Here is a 21,139-nt window from a genome sequence, read left to right on the forward strand (position 1 = left end):
AGAGAAAACCTGAAAATATAGGAAATATGAAAAAGCAAAAAGTCTGAAATATCCCACACAATTCATTTCTCACCTGAAAAATTGGAGGTTTATATTAACTCGTATAGAATGTCATTGCCAAGTAAAACTTATTAGGGAATTCACAAAAACAAAAGCAGATAAAAAATGCATTTTAGTGATACAATCCATTTGTAATTTGGAGACTGACAGCTTGTTTATCCTTGTCAGAACCTAAGTGAAGTGGGATCTCTAATCCAATAGCTTATTTAAAGAGCTAAGAAAGGGAGCTCCTTTGGTGGGAACAACAGAGAAAGCAATTCCACACCTAATTTATTTAATCATAAATTGCCTCAATCCCCACCTCATAGCAAACAAACAGATGACAGTTATTCCATTCAAACAATGTATAAAGGTTGCAGAAATTGTATTATCACTCTTAAAAAAAAAAGAGTAATATCAAAAAAGCACAATCAAGTTTCTATTTCATGCAATATTTTACTTACAAATCAAAAAGGTGTTTTGACGTAGACAAAATGAAACCAACCCTAGGTACAAATAAAAATGGAGCTATGAATTAAAGGTAACCACAAGAGTAAATTAAACAAAACTATTATAATTGATATTTGATAAGGAAGGAGGTGAAGCCATGCAAGAGAGCTAAGAGATTAAGAGTAATTGGAGGCTGGGCACAGTGGCTAATGCCTGTAATACCAGCACTTTGAGAGACCAGGGTGGGCAGATCATCCGAGGTCAGGAGTTCAAGACCAGCCTGGCCAACATGGTGAAACTCCGGCTCTACTAAATAAAGAAAAGTAAGCCAGGTGTGGTGGCTCACACCTGTAATTCTACCTACTTGGGAGGATGAGGCATGAGAATCACTTGCTACTATAGCTAAAAGGAACTGCTATTCTGCATCAAAAATACATTGGGAAGAAAGTCAGTAATATTATTTATAAACATTAAGAGAATATGTATTTGTTCTGTGGGACATAGGCACTGAGGGTAAATCTTCTAAGAAGGGTTTCTTGATAAACCTTGGAAATCCACCATTTCCAAATATAATCTATTTGATAAAGAATTTCTTGCAGTTGTGTTTTATCCCAGGCAATTGGTAAATAGCAGTTGTTTGCATTGCATTTTTCAGTAGGTAGGCTGTGGATTCTGGGCAAACAGCTTTTAGCCAAAAGGTACAGTCGATTCTATTACAACTCTACACTCAACTATTCTTCTTCTTTAGGGAACATGACTCAAGTTCAACTCCCGTTCTGAAGAGAAATATACGTACTGCTTTTAATGAAGTTTTGGTAGATTGTGATCTGCACAAAATCCAGTCTCAGTGACAAAAAAAATAAATAAATAAAAATAAAAAAATAAAAAAACTTTGTCAAAGCTATGAAAGAAAATGAAATACAGCAGAAATCAGTCCCTTTGCATCAGCCTGGAGGGCATTTGTTTGGGAAGTATATTTAATGATGAAGATGGTGCACAGCAGTGATATGTGTTCTGTCCAAATATATTGAGAGAGAAAAGGAGATGAGGGGGTCTCTACACTGCATTCCCTGCCCTTGAGCTAGTTTGGTAGCAGAAGGCATAAGAAAGCTGTCTCATACTAGGCTTCAAGTATGCAATCTCAACATCATGGTGAAAAATCACAATTCAGATGTAAGGAAGCAATTTATCTCATCTTTGCCAGTAGCTGATGTCATAGTCAGTCTTATCTATAGAGATGGGTTGAGGAACCTCTTCCTCTGGAAGGACAGGGAAGAAAGCAAACAGTCAAAACACTTGTGCATATTTATTCATTCATTAACAAATATTTATTGGTACCTACCAGGAGCCAGGTGCTTGTAATACATCTGCTTACAAAATAGACAAAGTTCCCAGTTGAACCTACATTCTACCTGGGGATAGAACATTATAAATAAATCTAACAGTATGTTGAAAAGGGCATGTTAGAACGTGATCAAAAGGAATCAGGAGGACCAAGTTAGCAGTGGAAGAAGATGCTTTTAATTAAATAGAAGGGTTGGAATTGACAAAAAAAAAAAAAAGTTGTCTGTTAAGTCAAGTCTTTAAAGTGTTGAAGGAGTGAGTGCTACAGATATCTGGGGAAAACGATATATGTACATGAGGGAGGATGAGCTTTGAAATGGAAGGATTTCAGTCTTCTATCTTTCTGGAAGAAAAGTCATGATCATCTAAGAATGAGGCAGGCTTGGAGTAAGCAACTTAATGAGAATACTGAGAATCTGGAGGAACCAAAGTGAGCCATAAGAAAGGAAGGTATTCAGGGAAAGTATAAACCAGGTTCTCAGCAGTGCTGGGAAACTAGTTATGTTGGACACTACATATTTGTATTTGATGCATTTGGAATAGTTTTATGGCTTTTTGAACACAGTGCTTGGCAGAGCAAGAAATGATTGAATTGATTCTCAGTTGGGAATTATCAAGAGAGAGGGACAAGGGTATGAGGGAGCAAAGTCTGATGGTAAAAGAGCACGTATGGAGATGGGTCACAGGAGTTAAGTTCAGCAGAAAGAAAGTGAAGATGCACATGGGACTCATATAGAGGAAAAGACAAAAAATAAAAATATTTCAAGGGATTTGGAGAGGAGGAAAGTGTATACTAAGATTTAAAAAATGTGAGAAGTAAACAAATAAAATGTGGTGTTTGGGATTTTAGCTTCAAATTCTGAGGATAAAATGATCCCAGGGATGGTGATGTGTAATCTTGAGAGTGAGTTGCTGAGGAAGATGATGGTTACATTGTAGGAGGTCATTTAAATGCCTGTCTCATCTAGTGCTCTTGAGATTAATAGGTGGAACGTTTCATCTACCACAGCACCAGGAGAAAAATCACAAGCGTGGCATATGAGTCTAAAACACATAGACTGTTCTTTCACTTACTAGCCCTGTAACCTTGGGAAAGCTCATTGGGTATAAAAAAGTTTCCTCAATTGCAGGACGGATAATATTAAATGTAACACAGGACTATTGAGGGGAATAAATGAGTTAATGCTTGCAATCTGTGTCTAGCACAGTACCTGATTCAATAAAACTTAACAGTCTATAGCTATTACCAAATTTTGTCCATTCAAAGGTATTTTTACACTTAAACCTTCTATGATAAAGATGTGTCCTATAAGTTTCTCCCCCATAAGGCTAATATTAAATTAATGCAGCTTCTCACATTCTTACATTGATAGTGTCTTAGATTTCAAATATGATGTCCATTCCCTTTCCTTTCCACTGTCATTTCTGTCACAGTGTATGTGAAGGAATAATTTTAAGCTAAGAAAATAATCATTGTAAGTATGAGCTGAGGCTGAAATAACTGGCTGGCAGGAATCTGGAATAAAACAATAGCTTTACTGGAAGGTATGAATTCAAATGATCCAGAAAGGGCATCATGATGACACTGATGCTACTAGTTGGTCTGAGATTTGCTTTTATTTCCCCATGCTTACATTCTACATCTTACCCCAAATTCTCAGGAAGGAATTCTATGAAGTTTTGCTACTGAAATGCCAGGGGTTCAGTCTAGGCCCTGCTGCTCACAGCAAAGAATGCCTATCACTGAGACAATGAGTATTGCCAGGGAAGGCTTTACTTGGGTGGTACAGCTGGGAGAATGGGAGATCAGTCTCAAATCTCTCCTCTACTGACTAACATTGGGAGGTTCTTGTAGCCAGGGAAGCCAAGGAAATAGGAACCATGGAGAGCGAAGGAAGCATTCATGATGGATGAGGGGTCTGGCATCTCATTGTCTCATGGCCGTCGATGGCAGCTGAGACAAAGGAGAAACCCAGCCCCTGGAAAAAGATAAAACTAAAGGGCACCATTGGCAGTGATGCTGAATTTAAATTAGGGAAAAAAGTGAACTTATAACTGGAAAGTGAGTCTCAAGTTCAGAAACAAGAAACATGAGGAACAGATCAGAAAGTGGCAGGGAGTGGGAATTGGGTCAGTGAAAGGACTTAAGTCAGGATTCTGAGCAAAGAAACAGAATCAATGGCTACTTTTTACATGGTGCTGACAAGACAGTTAGTGTCCTACAGGACTGAGGCAAGACCAGGTAATTGTGATACTTCTCTCCAGGATCTGAGAGTAGTGAGTGGATCCCATAAAAATCTCAACATTATTTTAACCTGATCATAATAATCTCTGTTCATATTTTTGCAGGTGTTACTATTTTTAGCAACAAAAATAATCTGATTACAAAGAATTGGGTAATATTTGTCCTTGAAGTCATCATAGGTTTGATAGCATGGAATAAAATGACTATGGGGCTAAATGATAAGGTTCTCTTGTGCTTATGTAACTATAACAATTCAACTGTTTTTATACCAAAGCTCAGGGTATTAGGATTTTGTCTCTTCCACTTAATTTTCTTGAACTCTTTTGCACAGCACGTGATTCATTATTTATAGCACACAAACAATTGATCTTACATTGAGACCACAGGTAAACAGGTTCTATTTATACAGGTAGTTTATGGAACACAGCCTCTTCATTACAATCCAATAAATTTTACATTTGGGCCAGGATTTTATGTTGTTTTTTAATTCTTGATTTTCCACTTGACTTCTCTCTAGATTTCATACAGAATTGTACTGTGTGGCTCTCTTAGTCACCAAAAAAAATATTTTTTTACATGTGTCTCAAACTGCTTTCAAAGTAGCAACCTGATTTAAGAGTCTGGTAGTAATGGATATGTGTTTTATAATATTTATTGACCATTTCTATGTACCAGATACTATGCTAAGTGTTTTACATATAGTATATCTCATTTAATCATAAGAATATCAGTAACAATGGTTATCTATCTTCTCAATGGTAGAGGTAGAGAAACTAACTTATAATTAACTTGCCAAGAAACCTAAATCTTATAAGTAATATGACAGAACTTTGAGGCCTGATTGTTGACTTCCAGTTCTTATAGCTTAGCCATCATCATGTACTATTTTCAGCTGTCTTTCACAGAAATCCTCTTAAATCCTTTGTGTATGATTTCTGATCAGCAATTCTGATGTTTTCATTTCCTGTGGTTTTCCTAGATGATTTGCCCCAGTCAGCTAATATTCTTCATTTTGATATATGATGTAACTATTTCAGGCATAATAAAATTATCCTGCTTTCAGATCTCCAAGCAGCTTACTCATCTCATTATCCCTGTCATTTTCTTAGTGCACATTTCTGGGCCTTCACTTAGAAGACACTAAACAGTCAATCCCTGTTAGGTCACCTGGCAGTCAAGCCTTGTTTTTAATAAATATTAGTAAGAATGAACTTAACAAACGCAGGCTCATGGTGGTGCCTCCCTTTTGCAGATAATACTCATATTTAAAAATACATCTGTTTTTGGAAATGGATTTTTTTACAGAAATTATTTTCTTTCAATTGTATATTACAAAGTTTTTAAGCAGTGATTTCTCTGCTTTAAACAGGAGCATCTATTTCAGTATTATTTTAATTCTAACTTTCTCTATTTGTCTCTCATAAATGAAAATATTTTAGGTCAAAGCAAATGGACAGCAATAGCATAATTGGGATAACCACCTTTGTATCCTTTTCCCTGATATTCAGCCAAGATCAAGTGACTCACTTTACAATACACTCTTAGCAAATATAAGGTGGAATTTATAAGCTGTTTAAATGGTATTGCCTCTAAGTGTCATTGAAATGGTTCATGTGTTACTCTGTCCCTAGCTAGTGTTTAAGTTATGGCAAATAGTAGAGGGAAATGCGACATGTTTGGAAATAGAACTGCTGAAAGCATTAATTTATTCTTTTTTTCTAAAATCTATAAAATATGTATTGAGTACCGAGTTTGTGGTAGGTTTTAACGCATAATACTAAATTATGATGATGAGATGCTATCCCTTCTTTGTCTTCAGAAGGGAAAGCCAGATAAGTAGATGATGATAATATAGTGTGATGGTGCTATGATAGAGGCAGAACTGTTCTTGGTGAGCTGGTCACCACTCAGGAACCTTTTATTCAGAGTTCTTTGAATGAGAATGGCATTGTGGACCTTTGGTTGAACAGATCTAGTAAAACAGAACACAAGACGAAGTTTAACATGTAATTCAAATAATTAAAATGTACTCATTTACCTATATATCATACTTTTACATGTTTGTAATATATTTACAAATATCGTATATGAATAAAATCAATTTATTGACATGTGTCTTTATATTTTCCAGTACTATGATATGATCTATGTTCAGTTTTATTCTATGCTTGTTAAGACAGTCTTTTCAACTTGTGGACCTGAAGTCAGGACAGGCACTTCCCTATTTTATAAAACTAAAGAGTAGAAGAAAGGAAAATGTAATACAAGAAAGTTGGGGATTTAACATATCAGGTGACAATACTAACAACATATGGTTTATGACCTTCTGATAGCTCCTTTGCACAGTTTTCATCATTCCCCTTGGCTTTTTGAGGAGGGGGCAGAAGAGAATCATTTCTGCTGGTAGAACTGAGAACTATTGTCCTTCTTGTCTTTTCTTTCTTTCCTTTTTTTCTTTTAAACCACTTTTCCCTTACAAATTCATCAAGTTGTAAATATTAAAAGGGCACTGCTCTATAATCCCATGAGTTGTAAAGACAGGAACAAAAACGCAAATTATGATGAGCAAATAACCAAAGTGTAGGCTTTCTTTTATGTCATACTTTTCTGTTCAGCATTATTAGAAAATATATTCACTTTATTATGAAAATAGTTTATTTATATTGAAAGCCTTGCTATTGCTTATTAAATGTTTTCATATAGTAAATGCTAACTATTGTGTTTTTGGAAATTAATTATTGAATCTCTATTAAAGTTAATTAAGCTAATTAGCTTGAATATTAATGAAGTTTTGCAAGGATAGTACATTATAGAACTTTCTTGTTTAAAAACACAGAAATTGTACTGGATAGAGTTATGCACTTCCATTGAAAAGTAAAAGGAAGTGAGGGATATTCTAGAAAAGGAGACAACAATGAAAATGACCAGATGTAAGAAAAAACAATGAAATATATTTAAAAGCTAGAAGAAAATGGTGTTTTCTAATGTACGTTACAGGATAGGTGAAGTCAAGAGTTTAGGTTTCAGAGATAGTCAGGGACAAGCTTTAGACATCTGTCAGGCTGTCGAGGCACAAATAATGACTTCAATTTCTTTAACAAAGAATAGAACAGAATGGGGTTGTCCACCAAGAGACACTAAAGAAGGCCTCAACAGAGGCTGGGGGAGAAAGGTCATTAAGAGGTTTGGGAGAGTGTAAAGGATAAATAAAATAATTATCGTGACCCTGAACATCCTGCTGTGTTTGGAAATAAATTTTAGAAGAAGGAAATAATGGGAATTGTTATGGACTGAATTGTGTTTCCCCGAATTCACGTACTGAAGCTTCAGCCCCCAGTGTGATTGTGTTTGGAGATAGGGCTTTTGTGGTAGTAGCCGAGGTTACATGAGGACAGAAGGGTGGACCTTGATCTAATAGGACTGGTTTCCTTTTAGGAAGAGGAAAAGACATCAGATCTGTCTCTCTGTCTTTCTCTCCCTCTCTCTCTCTCTCTCTCTCTCTCTCTCTGTTTCTGTCTCTCTGTGGGTGCTCAGAGAAAGACATTTGAGGACACAGTAAGTACGCAGCCATCTATAAGCCAGAAAAAGAGGCCTCACCAGAAACCAACCCTGCCGAGAGTTTGGGAGTTTTGCTGTATATAGTGACATGTTGGGACTTTAGGAGAATAGTAAATAACATTCTTCATTCCCTCTTGAATCAGGAATCAACTGTGAGATAAATGTGGATCATATCAAAGAAGATCAAAATCTCAACTTTGTCACTAAGACAAATGGAAATCATGTATTTGATTTGTATTTTAAAGGGCTCATCAGTGTTGTACTCCTGAATTACACAGACTTAACACCCATCACTGACACAGGTAGATGACCACGTGGCAGAAAGGCGACCAGAATGCATGCCTCTTGCAGACAGACCTGGCTCCAAAAAAGAAAAATAGGAATTGTTTCCTGAAGCTACCGTGGTAAATTGCCACAAACTTGGTGGCTTAAACAATGGAAATTCATTCTCTTCCGTAGGCTAGAAATTTGAAGTTAAGGTGTCAAAGGATCATGCTGTCTCTGAAAGCTGGATGAAAGAATCCTTTCTTACATTTTTCTAGCTTCTGGTGGCTCACAGCAAGGCAATCGTTGACATTCTTTGGCTTGTAGCTGCATCGCTCCAAACTCTGCCTTTGTCATTATATGACCTTTCCCCTGCTGTCTCCATGTGTCCTTTTTCCTATAAGGACACTGGTCATTGGATTTAGGGCCTACCCTAATCTAGTATGGATTTATCTTACCTGATTACAGCTGTAACGACCCCATTTCCAAACAAGGTCAGATTCTAATGTTCCAGGTGGACATTAGTTTTGGAGAGGATGTTCTCCAACCCACTAGAAGATGGACTAGTCATGCCCAGGTTTCTTTAAACTCCTTAAATATATAAATTAGTTCTCTAATGAAGGATGAATGAATAAGAAAGGGAGAGGAGAGAGTGTCAAGTATGTCACCATATAAGAAGCCCTCCCAAATAGAAAAACGAGGTCAGGAAATGAGAAGCTCTCCCAATTACATGTCAGCTCCTTGTTTGTTTAATTCAGTGCACTTAGCCCTTGGGTCTGTATTCCACTGGCTCTGTGGCTCTCTCTCTCAGGGGAGGCAAACAACATTCTATGAAGACAGCCCCACTCATACTTCATGAGCCATTCCCCAAATGCCTACTAATCCTGCTTTGGGTTTCCTTCTCCCAGAAGGTGTTTAACGTTTACCTCCACAGGCTCTGAAATGGGTCAGTATTACACAGGAAGAGCCTACTGTTCCCTAAGGCAAAAAAGTGTTCCTTATTCTCTTTTTACTTATTCTCAAAGTAAACCTGGACACCTTGCATAAGATACCTCACCATAAGTTATGTTGTTAAATTAAGTGACAGCATAAAAACATTCTAATGTCAACAATATAGAGATATCCCTGATTTGAATATAAACACTCCTTATCATATTTCTGAGGAGAAACTAAAATGTCAAAAATGAGACCCTTGCCAATCTAAGTCCACAGAAATCAAAGACCCATATTCTTAAGTTCCAACTCAAATAAAGTAAATTCCAAAGATGAAATTGTCTTGCCTTTACATATTAGGTTCAAGGAAAGTCCAAAACCTTGAAGTTGAAGTCAGAAATCATCACTGTTTTGTTTTGTTTTTTAATCCTGCTAATTCTCAGCTGGAGAGCAGGACTGTAAGTCAGATCCCTGAGCAAAGTTCAACAGCTTCAACCTGCTTGTCACTGAAAGGGATGCAGTTCTGTCAATGTCCCTGAAATTGGGTTACCCCTGCTAAGTTTATCCTGTGTCTCCATTTGTAGAACATCTGAAGTATACATTAGGAACAAAAGAATGTATTAGCATTAAGTTGCACATTTACAAAATGAAGACAATAAAGCAATTCCCAGATTGTAGTTACCCCAAGCAAAAAGAGGTTTCCAAAAAACACAGTTAAAGTAGACTGGCATTACTCTGGCTCAAGACTCAATAATATTTGAGCAATGGAGAATAGACAGAATCAAGAAAAACCTTTGTTTCAGGCTTACCAGTTTGTCAGTCATTCTATCCCAGGAGTATATCCTTCAAGATATATAAATTAAAATTCAGTAAGGAGAAATATCTCACCATGGAATTAATTAGGGTACAATTTAAATTCTCTATGTTGAAGAAAAAATCTCTCCCAGTACGTAGCATTAGAATAATCCTGCTATCTTGGGGTGTTCAAAATTTGTAGTGATGGTGGGCCCATTCTTCTGGACTTATTTTTATCCGGCACATTAAGAGTGTCTTAATTTCTAGTTTTTCTGTGAACATTGAGTAGCCAGTATCCTGGCGCTACACTGAGAGTGGAATATATGTGGCCATCCTGCCCCCCCAATAACACACTCACACGCAAACACACGCATGCACACACACACACACTTTCTCTATTAGAAGGCATCCTTACTTCATTTCTACCATAGCTTCTTGTAGCCATTATATCTTGCAATACAATTACTTTGGGCCTCTAAGGTAGAATCCCCTACTCTTGGAACTGGAAAATCATACTCAGCAAATTACTTAAAGGAAGCTGCTGTTGATGTATATGAAACCTGTGTCCCTAGAGATACAGTACCTACCAATAACTCAGCTATCTGCACTTTAAGACGGATTTTTAATGTTTTAGATTTTGAGAAGGATCTTGTTTGGGAGGCACATAGCTCCTCCAGTGGTTACTTGAGGAAGCTCAGCTGGATTGCCGACAGAGAAACTTACTTCTTGACCTCGTGCAGCACTGGCACATCTGAATGACTCCTTGTTTTTTCTTTCTCTTTGTCTTCTGCCCTTAACATTTCTTTTGCTAACTTGTTCTTCTGAACTTTGTCTTGTGTCATTCTTTATAGTGAGAGATTGGGAATAAGTGAGTTCCAATTTTGCTAAAAGCATTAATTGTTCATGCAATGTGTTCTCTGTTACAATATCCATTATTTTCATCTAACTTATTAACAGAACCCTAATTTTGCTAAACTATTTACTTCTCAAACTCTCTCACAGAGAGACTGGCCATTAGCCCTAGTTCTAGCTAAAAAGGGGCCTATAATATGCATATATTATAGAGTAGAAATTCAAAGAGGTTTTAAAAGAAAATTTTCAAAGCCTGCTCTACTTGTTTTTTGCACACCTCTCTTTTACTTTTTCCTTCTTGGAAGTTGAACTCCTGCATATATAACAGTCATCTTGATCAACATTTTATATGTACTGGTACACAAAGACCAACAATCGAATGAACATCCCATAAATACAACAGCCATTAAATTAACATTCAAAGAGGCCTGGATTCAATCTAACATTGACCATCTTCCTCACTTTCAAAAAATGTGTCTAATCATCCCTATGTCTTATAACCCTGATTACATACATTTTCAGAGTGTATTCAACTAGGGCAGTAGTTACTTCCTCATATACAATATTTGAAATCACAATTTAATACTTCAATAATTCTGTGTTAGTCTTTCCAGTCTTTATCTCCCAAATCATCCCAAATGTTATGTAACCACTTGGAAGAAGTCCTCAGTCTTCAAGGGGTAATTTCCTGAAAGCTCTAATTTTGGGTTACTTAAGTAAATGGCTTCCAATTCTTTTTGTATTCAGGTTCCCTTCAAGGAGTCACTGCGGGTTACTCTTGGAGATTTTTGTCTCTTTCCCTCTAGAGACATTTCTTTAAAGTCCGAGTCACAATTCCTGATTTAATAACGAGATCAACTCGCCCCTTTCTTATACTCTCTTCAAGAGTAGCTAGACCTGCAAGCACTTCATACTTTTGTTTTTATCTAGCTTTGACTTCAAGGTCTTATTTTTTTTCCTACATATCTTCCTTGCAAATCCTCCAAAATCTCAAACTTGTCTTCTGTAGGCATAGATCTCTTTCACTTTAATCAACCTACTTAGCTTCATCTTTCTTTCATTCTCCCACTGCTCCTGTGCTGATAGTAAGATAAAAGCACAACTTTCAAAGCTCACCAATTTTCTTTTGAATTCCTTATTTTTAGAGTCAGGGATTTTCAGGGATAGGCATTTTAGATTACCTTCTTAGCCTTTGGATGAGCAATTTCTCTGAATCATCCAAATTGTTTAGAGGGTAAATTAGGTTGGCCTGTCTTACTTATCTAATTGTAGTACATATCTTTGGTCTCTGCCAACTCACAGACAGACTATTCTTGGAGCTAATTTGATCAAATGTTAAAAGGAAACTCATGGGGTCCAAATAAAGTTGCTTCCTTATTGCACAAATGTGGGAAGCACAGTTGGGGGCTGGCAGACATTGACTGGTATTTTATTAAAAGAAGTGAAGATCTGAATAAAGTCTTAGGGTCAAGGTGGATGGAACCAACCTCTTTAACCAAGTGTTAATGAGTACAAAGGAAGCATCTGCCTTGACTTGATAGAGAAATTGACAAGGTCATGTATCAGTTAAAGCTAGGATATATGAGATACACATTTTTAATTGATGAATATAGTAGTGGTACTTTTTATGGGGAAATAAGAGTTCTAGAAGTAAAATATTAGGAAAGAAGGACACAGTAGAATTAAAGGTAAAGGGAGGCCAGGGTTAGATCATCATGTAAAAAGGAGAATGGGAGGTCATTTGTGACCCAATACAGGGCTTACCTTTAAGAAGTGACCAAGAGTGTCAGGGGTGTGAGGCTGATCAAGTGCATCATGGGTCCTGATCACAGATAACCTCATACGTATTGTTACTAAGTTCAGTTTTCATTCTAGAGGCTATGCCAGTTGCCTGAAATAATTTACCATGGGGACACAGGTACTTTTTTTCTATATAATATGATGCCAAAACTGCACAGAAGTTACTCTATGAATATTGGCACATATACACCCAAGGAAGAACAATTTTAGATGAAAGAAGACTGTGGTCCAGTTGTCAAGTTTTGTAGGTAATTCATAATAATCTAGGTACTTGATGACAAACAACAGGAACAGATATCCCAAAGCAACATAATACTGAGAATGCACATGTAAGATTTATGAGACGACTGTCCTAGAATGTACAGTCAAACTACATAGAAGTGCCACTTTGCATCAGCAGTAGAAAGACTACCTTTCTTTTGCATAAAATTATGTAAGTGGATTTCCAGTACTTAAGTACTGGTAATGCGAAAATTTGAAAGACAACATATTAATTTCATTTTTAGATAGTTCAAGAAGTCTGCCTGGGTTGATATATCTTTTAATAGATAAAATATTAATATAAAGCTAGAAGACCGAGGAACTTATAAAGCAAATACTACTGAAAAGCCATTTCCCTTGCTGTAATCATTTCTTCATTTAAACTATTCTGCTTAATAATGGAACATAGTGGGAGCATAATGAGGCAAAAGCTATCCAAGTGATTGTTGCTATGAATGCTGAGATTGAATAATTGTTCACTTTTCAACGGGATCTCACTATAACCATAGGCACAGACTGAGTCAGGACAAACATTTACATTCTGAAACAGTCTGCTAGGAAGCAACATCCAGAGCTGCCTACAATTAGCTCTGCCCAGGATAGAGATTTTTAGATAACGCATGCGATAAAGTACCAGGAAGTAGTGCCTCTTTTTAAAAACAAAATATTATGTATATATTTAAAACCCCTAAAATACGATAGGAAAAAAGCAAAATGGTCATAACTAGTATCAGGAGGGGATGTAGAACCCTACTAGTTTGTTCTTCCCTTGACAGCCTGGAGGAAGGGGAGGTGTTTCAGGAAGTCATGAAGGTTTCTAAGGCTCTGAAAAAAGAGACTTGATAAGTATTATTCTAAATTGACCATTTGAATGACTAGGTACTTCAAATCACCATCACAATAGAAAATCATTGATGGGATATGTTAAAGAAGAACATACTTATGAAATCTAAGTATTAAAAATGACATAACTCTCATTCAAGTAACCACACATCACCAGAATCCTGTTTAACCCATTTCTGATAGATTAACCAGTTTTTGTTTTGTTTTGTTTTTGTTTTTGTTTTTTTGGCAAATAACCATCCTCCTATGCAGTCTCTAGTTTAAGTCCTCATTATTACTCACCTGGTATAAGAGGATACAGCTCAGCTCTGGTTTCTCTCCATTGAGATATATATATAATATATTATGTATATATTATATATATAAATATATATATAATATAATATATATATTATATATATAAGTAATATATATATATGAACTTACACTGAGAAAGAGTAAAGTAGATATCTGACAATCTGGTACATCTAGGGGCTAGGCTGACATCAGATGACTGGCCTGCTACTATTCATTAGGTACTGATCTTTCTGGGAGCTGGAGTGGTACTCACAGATAGGCCTTGATGTTCTGTTGAACACATACAACTTTATAGAATGTCAAAATCAGACCAGGCCACTCTGTGACCATAATGGATAAAGACAGAATCAAGACCACTCTCCAATTATGTCTAAACAGAGAGGAAAATATGAGCATTTTCCAAACCACAAAAAAACCAAACAGCCTACATGCTGGCCAATATTTGTGACTTTTGCTTGTTTTGTAGTTTTAGCCTTGCTCTAATGTTCTCTCTTTCTAAATGACATTCATTTAAGATATCCCCGCTTCCTGGCAACATTCAATCCACAGAAAAGCCCAACTTTCTCTCCAAAATCATCTAACCCGTGCCCAAATTCTGTTAAGTCCTATCACTTTCTTACAGAAACACCCCACAGTTTCCTTGCTGCAATCTGCAATAAACCAGAACTCTGCCTCTGGTGGTCTTTAGGTGAGATCAGTGATAACATTCTCAGCTCATAAATTTTCACCGAGTCATCATTACCCATGACATAATACCCTATCTGGATATGTATCATGGCTCCAAAGACCTTCCTGATTTCATCGTGAACTTTACGTCAAACTTCATTTCCATTACCATTTCTCATGTAGCATTTGTTAAGACCTGGTAGGTGCTAAATTCAGTCCTTACAATGATCTTGAAAGATGATGTAAAACTATTTTTATTTTTAAACTCAAGAAACTGAGGAGCAGAAAAGTCTACTATCTCTTGCAGGTTCACACAGAGAATAAATTAAAGAAGCAAGATTTATATTCAATTCTGTTTTTTAAGTCCTGTGGTTTTTCCTTTGTATTACGCAAATAGCAGACTACTTGATAATACTCAAACATGCCCCATACTTTCAACTTCCTGTTATTTTGCTGGTGATATAGATGTGTTTTCATTTGCTGTAATTTATTTTCCTTCAGAACCTATCCAAAATGCTGACTTTTTCATTGTATCTTCCCCACAGCATTCATGTGTTCATTTACTTAATCAACATTCATTGGGCTCTCCTTATACTGAATTTCCATTAGAATGAAAGCTCCATGAAAACAGTGCTTTCCAGTAAAATTAGTTTGAAGATATGGGATGGGGTAGGCACGGGAGGAAGAAAGTGAAGCGTGATGAAAGAGATCTCCAAAAATAGTTAGATAATATTCTTAATCTGTGTATATTATAACCTGTATATAGGTTATAAGTATTAACATTGTTCATTTTTGTTCACTTAGTACTTTCATCCCTCTCCCTTTTTACCAACCTCTCCCAGAAACGTGTACTTACCATTCACAGATTCTCCTTGCAAATAACAGGTGAGTATTGGTGTTTGCAGCTGAAGAAGCTAGTAGCCTGCTTTCTCTAAATATACATGGCTGGACACCAGCTGTGTTCCCTGACTTAATCAGCCTCCAGTAGACTCTATACACACTCTGCGTAGTGCTTTTTTTAAAAATAATTTTTAATGAAACATTTTATTGCATTAATAATAGAGATAAACACATCAAGAATCATGTAAAATGAACCAACCATGTGAGCTACATGAAGAGCAGTCTGCTCAGTATTCTCTTTTTCTTAAAGCTTTATTTTATTTTTAAATGTTACATAATAATTATGTGTATTTACCAGATATGGTGGGATATTTCAATACATGTATACAATGTGTAATGCTCAAATTAGGGTAACTACCATATCTATCACATCAAATATTTATCTTTTTGTGGCAGGAACATTCAAAATTCTCTCTTTTAGCTATTTTGAAATATACAATATTTATTGTTACTGTAGTCAGTGTACAATGGAATACTGGAACTCATTCCTCCTATTTAACTGTAACTTTGTGTAGCTTGATCAACCTCTCCATCATCCCCCACCCTCTTCCCTTCCCAGAATCTGACAACCACTATTGTATCTCTACTACTATGAGATAAACTCTTTTTAGTTTCCACATATAAATGAGGAAATGTCATATTTATCTTTCTGTGCCTGGCTTATTTCACTTAACATGGTGTTCTTTGACTCATCCATGTTGCACAAATGACAGAATTTTATTCTTTTGTGTGGCTGAATAGTATTCTGTTCTGTAAATATACCACATTTTCTTTATCAATTCATCTGTTGAAGGGCACTTAAGTTGTGTTCATGGTTTGGCTATTAGGAATAGTGTTGCAATAAATATGGAAGTACAGATATCTCTTTGACATGTTGATTTCATTTCCTTTGGATATATACCCAATAGTAGGGTTGCTGGATCATATGTTACTTATATTTTTAATTTTTAAAGGAATGTCCTACTCTTTTCTATTATGGTATAATAATTTACATTCCCACCATTGGTGTATGAGAGTCCCTTCCCCTTTCTCCAGATCCTTGACAGCATTTGTCTTTCTTTCTTTTTTGTCTTTTTTATGACAGCCATTCTAATAAGGGTAAAAAAAAAACTCCTTGTAGTTTTGATTTGCATTTCCCTGGTGATTAGTGATGCTGAACATTTTTTCATGTACCTGTTGGCCATTTACATGTCTTCTCTGAGAAATGTCTATTCAGACCCATTGCCTGCTTGTTAATCAGATTATTTGTTATTTTGCTATTGAGTTCTTTGAGTTCCTTATATAGTCTGGATATTCACTTATAGTCAGATGCATAGTTTGCAGATATTTTCTCCCATTCTGTGGTTGTCTCTTCACTATATGCTAATAGCAAACTATCTAAAAAAGAAATCAAGAAGGCAATACCATTTACGATAGCTACAAAAAACAAATGAATAAAATATCTAGGAATAAATTTAACCAAGGAGGGGAAAATCTCTACAATGAAAACTATAAAACATTGATTAAAGAAATTACAGAGCACATAAATAAATGAAAAATATCCCATGTTTGTGGATTAGAAAAATTAATATTGTTAAAATATCCATACTACCTGATATGGTTTGGCTATGTCCCTGCCCAAATCACCATTTTGAATTCCCATGTGTTGTGGGAAGGACCCAGTGGGAGGTGATTGAATCATGGGGGCAGGCCTTTCCCGTGCTGTTCTCCTGATAGTCAATGAGTCTCATGAGGTCTGATGGTTTTTTCTGCCATGATTGTGAGGCTTCCCCAGCCATGTGGAACTGTAAGTCCAATTAAACCTATTTCTTTTGTAAATTACCCAGTTTTGAGTATGCCTTTATCAGCAGCATGAAAATGGACTAATACACTATCCAAAGTAATATACAGAATCGATGAATTTTCTATCAAAATACCAATGAAATTATTCACAGAAATAGAAAAAACAATCCTAAAGTTCATGTGCAAACACAAAAATCCCAAATAACCAAAGAAATCTCGTGCAAAAGGAACAAAGCTGGAGGCATTACATTAGCAGACTTAAAAATATATTACAAAGCTATAGTAACCAAAACAACATGGTACTAGCATAAAACAGACACATAAACCAGTGAAACAGAGTAGACAACCCAGAAATAAATCCATCAATTTACGGCCAACTAATTTTTGAAAAAGGTATGAAAATCATACATCAGAGCAAGATCAGTGTCTTCAATAAATGGTGCTTAATTCTTTATCCAGCTCCTTGGCCAGTACTTACTCAGCCTCTGCTACAGGATTCCCTTCCACTCTTACGAGGTTCTGTGTGTTGTCCACTTATTTCCTAATGGGTAACCATCCCAAGAAGAACCCCACAGTGACTCAGGAATGCTAATTAAACCTCCACACTTCTCTCTGCTATGCTACCACTTTGTGACCTAGCTCTAGGTTGGTGTGACACAGCTTAGGGACGATTATTGCACAAAGTTCTAAATGAGGGTGAGGGTCAAGTGCACCTCCTACCCCAAGTATAAAGTACAATTTCATAACACAGATAAGTACAGGCTGCCTCCCTCTGGATACTCGTACCTACACATGCATATGAGGCAAGATTATTATTACATTTAGGGCATGTGACAACCCAGGAGACCAGTGACAACATGGGAAGAAAAAGACAACACAAATTAAGAGCACACATTTTCTCTACTGTGCTTAGTTCAAATAAACCACATTCCATACACTAAGCCATCTTAGAAAGGGATGCAGAGAGGGATACCATCTGAGAGGCATTTTCTATCCCAGATAGACTTTGCCATCTAAAGGAATGGTTAAATATTTGGAGACTCAGAAAGGTTTATGCTGGAGAGAAACAAAAGTATTTTTTCCCTGCATTTAAGAAATGAGTATGGCTCTGGCAAAAAGCCATATTAAACATTAGAAAAATAAAACTATAAGTTTCTCTGTACATTTTGTTCATTCTGTGTCTCAGCATGGCTGGAGACAAACAAACCGTGCTGGCTGGTTGAAGTTTTAATTCATGACCAATGACCTCAGGTGGGCCTTATTGGTCCTGGAGATCATGCTATATTTCAAAAGTCTATTTACTCTTGAATTCTTCTAAATTAATATTTAACACTTTCTCCTCTTTCCTGGAACCTCCCTTATTCTGATTCTCGGCTGATGATCTTGCTTCCTTCTATATTGCTAAACTAAAGCAATCAGAATAGAATTTTGCAGACTTTCAACACAACATCCACTCATATAAGCCATGTTCACTTCAGGCATCTTTGTGTTTCTAAAGTCTAAAGTCATGTAAAGTCATCTCTCTTCTTGTTCACTAAATCCTATCCTGCTCATCTACTCAAGAACATCATTCCAGCCATTCTCTCCTTTCATTCCTACTTCATCCTTTTTTTCATGTATATTGGATTATTCTCATCAGCATGTAAAATATTACTTCTCTAAAAATAACCATCAGAAACTCCAAATACCTCTATGCACACAAACTAGAAAACCTAGAAGAAATGAATAAATGCCTGGACATTTACACCCTCTCCAGGCTGAACCAGAAAGAAATTTATTCCCTGACAGACCAATAATGAGCTCCAAAGTTGAATCATGAATAAATAGCCTACCAACCAAAAAAAGCCTAGAAGTTAATAGATTTACAGCTGAATTCTACCAAATATACAAATAAGAGCTTGTACCATTCCTACTAAAGCTATATCAAAAAATTGAGGAGGAGGGACTACTCCTCAACTCGTTCTATAAGACCAACAACATCGTGATACCAAAACCTAGAAGGAATCCAAAAAATAAAGAAAATTTTAGGCCAATATCCTTGATGAACTTTGATGCAAAAATCCACCAAAAAACTTGCAAACCAAATCCAGCAGCACATCAAAAAGCTAATCCATCATGATCAAGTAGGCTTCATCTCTGGGTTGCAAGGTTGGTTTAACATATGCAAATCAGTAATATGATTCATCATATAAACAGAACTAAAGACAAAAACCACATGATTTTCTCAATAGATGCAGAAAATCTTTTTCATAAAATTCAACACTTCATGTTACAAACTCTCAATAAACTTGGTATTGAAATAGCATACCTAAAAATAATGAGCCTATGGCAAACTCACAGCCAATATCATACTGAATGGGCAGGGCTGGAAGCATTGCTCTTGAAAACTGGAACAAGACAAGGATGCCCCTTCTCACTGCTCCTGTTCAACATAGTGTTGGAATCCTAACCAAAGCAATCAGGCAAGAGAAAAAAATAAAGGACATCTAAATAGGAAGAGAGGAAGTCAAACCATTTCTGTTTGCAGATGACATGATTCTATATCTAGAAAACCCCATAGTCCCAGCTGAAAAGCTCCTTCAGCTGAAAAACAACTTCAGCAAAGTTTCAGGATACAAAATCAATGCACAAAAATCACTAGCATTCCTATACACCAACAACAGCCAAGCCAAGAGCCAAATCAGGAAGGCAATCCCATTCACAATTGCCACAAAAAGAATAAAATACCTAGTAATACAGCTAACCAAGGAAGTAAAATATCTCTACAATAAGAATTATAAAGCACTGCTCAAAGAAATCAGAGAAGTCATAGACACATGGAAAAATATCCCATGCTCATAGATAAGAAGAATCAATACTATTAAAATGGCAATACTGCCCAAAGAAATGTACAGGTTCAATGCTTATGATGGTTAATACTGATTGCCAATTTGATTGGATTGAAGGATACAAAGTTCTATGCCAGGATGTGTCTTTGAGGGTTTTGCCAAAGAAGATTAAAATTTGAGTCAGTGGACCGGAAAAGGCAGACCCACCCTTAATCTGGGTGCGCACAATCTAATCAGCTGCCAGCAGGGCCAGAATAAAAAGCAGCAGAAGAAAGTGAAAAGACTAGACTGGCTTAGCCTCCCAGCCTACATCTTTCACCTGTGCTGGATGCTTCCTGCCCTCGAACATCAGACTCCAAGTTCTTCAGCTTTGGAACTCAGATTGGCTTCCTTGCTCCTCAGCTTGCAGACACCCTATTGTGGGACCATGTAATCATGTGAGTTAATATTTCTTAATAAACTCCCCTTTATATATGTATGTATCCTATTAGTTCTGTCCCTCTAGAAAACCCTAATACAATGCTACTTCTATGAAACTACCAATGACATTCTTTACAGAACTAGAAAAAACTATTTTAAAATTTATGTGGAATGAAAAAAGAGCCCAAATAGTCAAGGCAATCCTAAGCAAAAAGACCAAAGCAGGAGGCATCACATTACTCAACTTCAAACTATAACTGCAGGGCTACAGTAACCAAAACAGCATTGCACTGCACACAAAAAGATACATAGAGCAATGGAACAGAATAGGAAGCCCAGAAATAAGGCCATGTACCTACAATCATCTGATCTTTGACAAAACTGACAAAAACAAGCAATGAAAAAAAAAAAAAAAAAGACTCCCTATTCAATACATGGTGCTGGGAGAACTGGCTAGCCATATTCAGAAGATTGAAGCTGAACCCTTTCCTTACGCCATACACAGAAATCAACTCAAGATGGATTAAAGACTTAAATGTAAAACCCAAAACTATATAAAATACCTAGAAGACAACCTAGGCAATACCATCCTGGACATAGGACCAAGCAAAGATCTCATGACAAAGACACCAATTAAGTGTAAGGGCTTCTGCACTGCAAAAGAAACTATTAATGTAGTAAACAGGCAACCTACAGAATGGGAGAAAATATTTGCAAACTATGGACCTGGCAAAGGTCTAATATCCAGAATCTATAAGGAACTTAAACAAATTTACAAGAGAAAAACAACCCCATTAAAAAGTGGGCAAAAGACATGAACAGACACTTTTCAAATGAAGACATACATGTGGCCAACAAGCAT

General features: G+C 36.4%; 1 long non-coding RNA gene across 14 annotated transcripts in view; it reads left to right on the top strand.

The window, feature by feature from the left end:
- Positions 1-21,139, top strand: part of LOC139363494 (uncharacterized) — a 588,541-nt gene that overhangs the window by 268,135 nt on the left and 299,267 nt on the right. For 6 of the 14 annotated variants that reach the window (XR_011623989.1, XR_011623983.1, XR_011623977.1 and 3 more), the window contains one exon: positions 1,238-1,379. The exons of the other annotated variants lie outside the window; for them this stretch is intronic. This is a non-coding gene — a long non-coding RNA (uncharacterized lncRNA). Of the gene's footprint in view, positions 1-1,237; positions 1,380-21,139 lie in introns of those variants that run through there. 14 annotated transcript variants of the gene reach the window in all.

This window comes from Macaca nemestrina, chromosome 5, assembly GCF_043159975.1.
Source record: "Macaca nemestrina isolate mMacNem1 chromosome 5, mMacNem.hap1, whole genome shotgun sequence".
Classification (NCBI taxonomy): domain Eukaryota; kingdom Metazoa; phylum Chordata; class Mammalia; order Primates; family Cercopithecidae; genus Macaca; species Macaca nemestrina.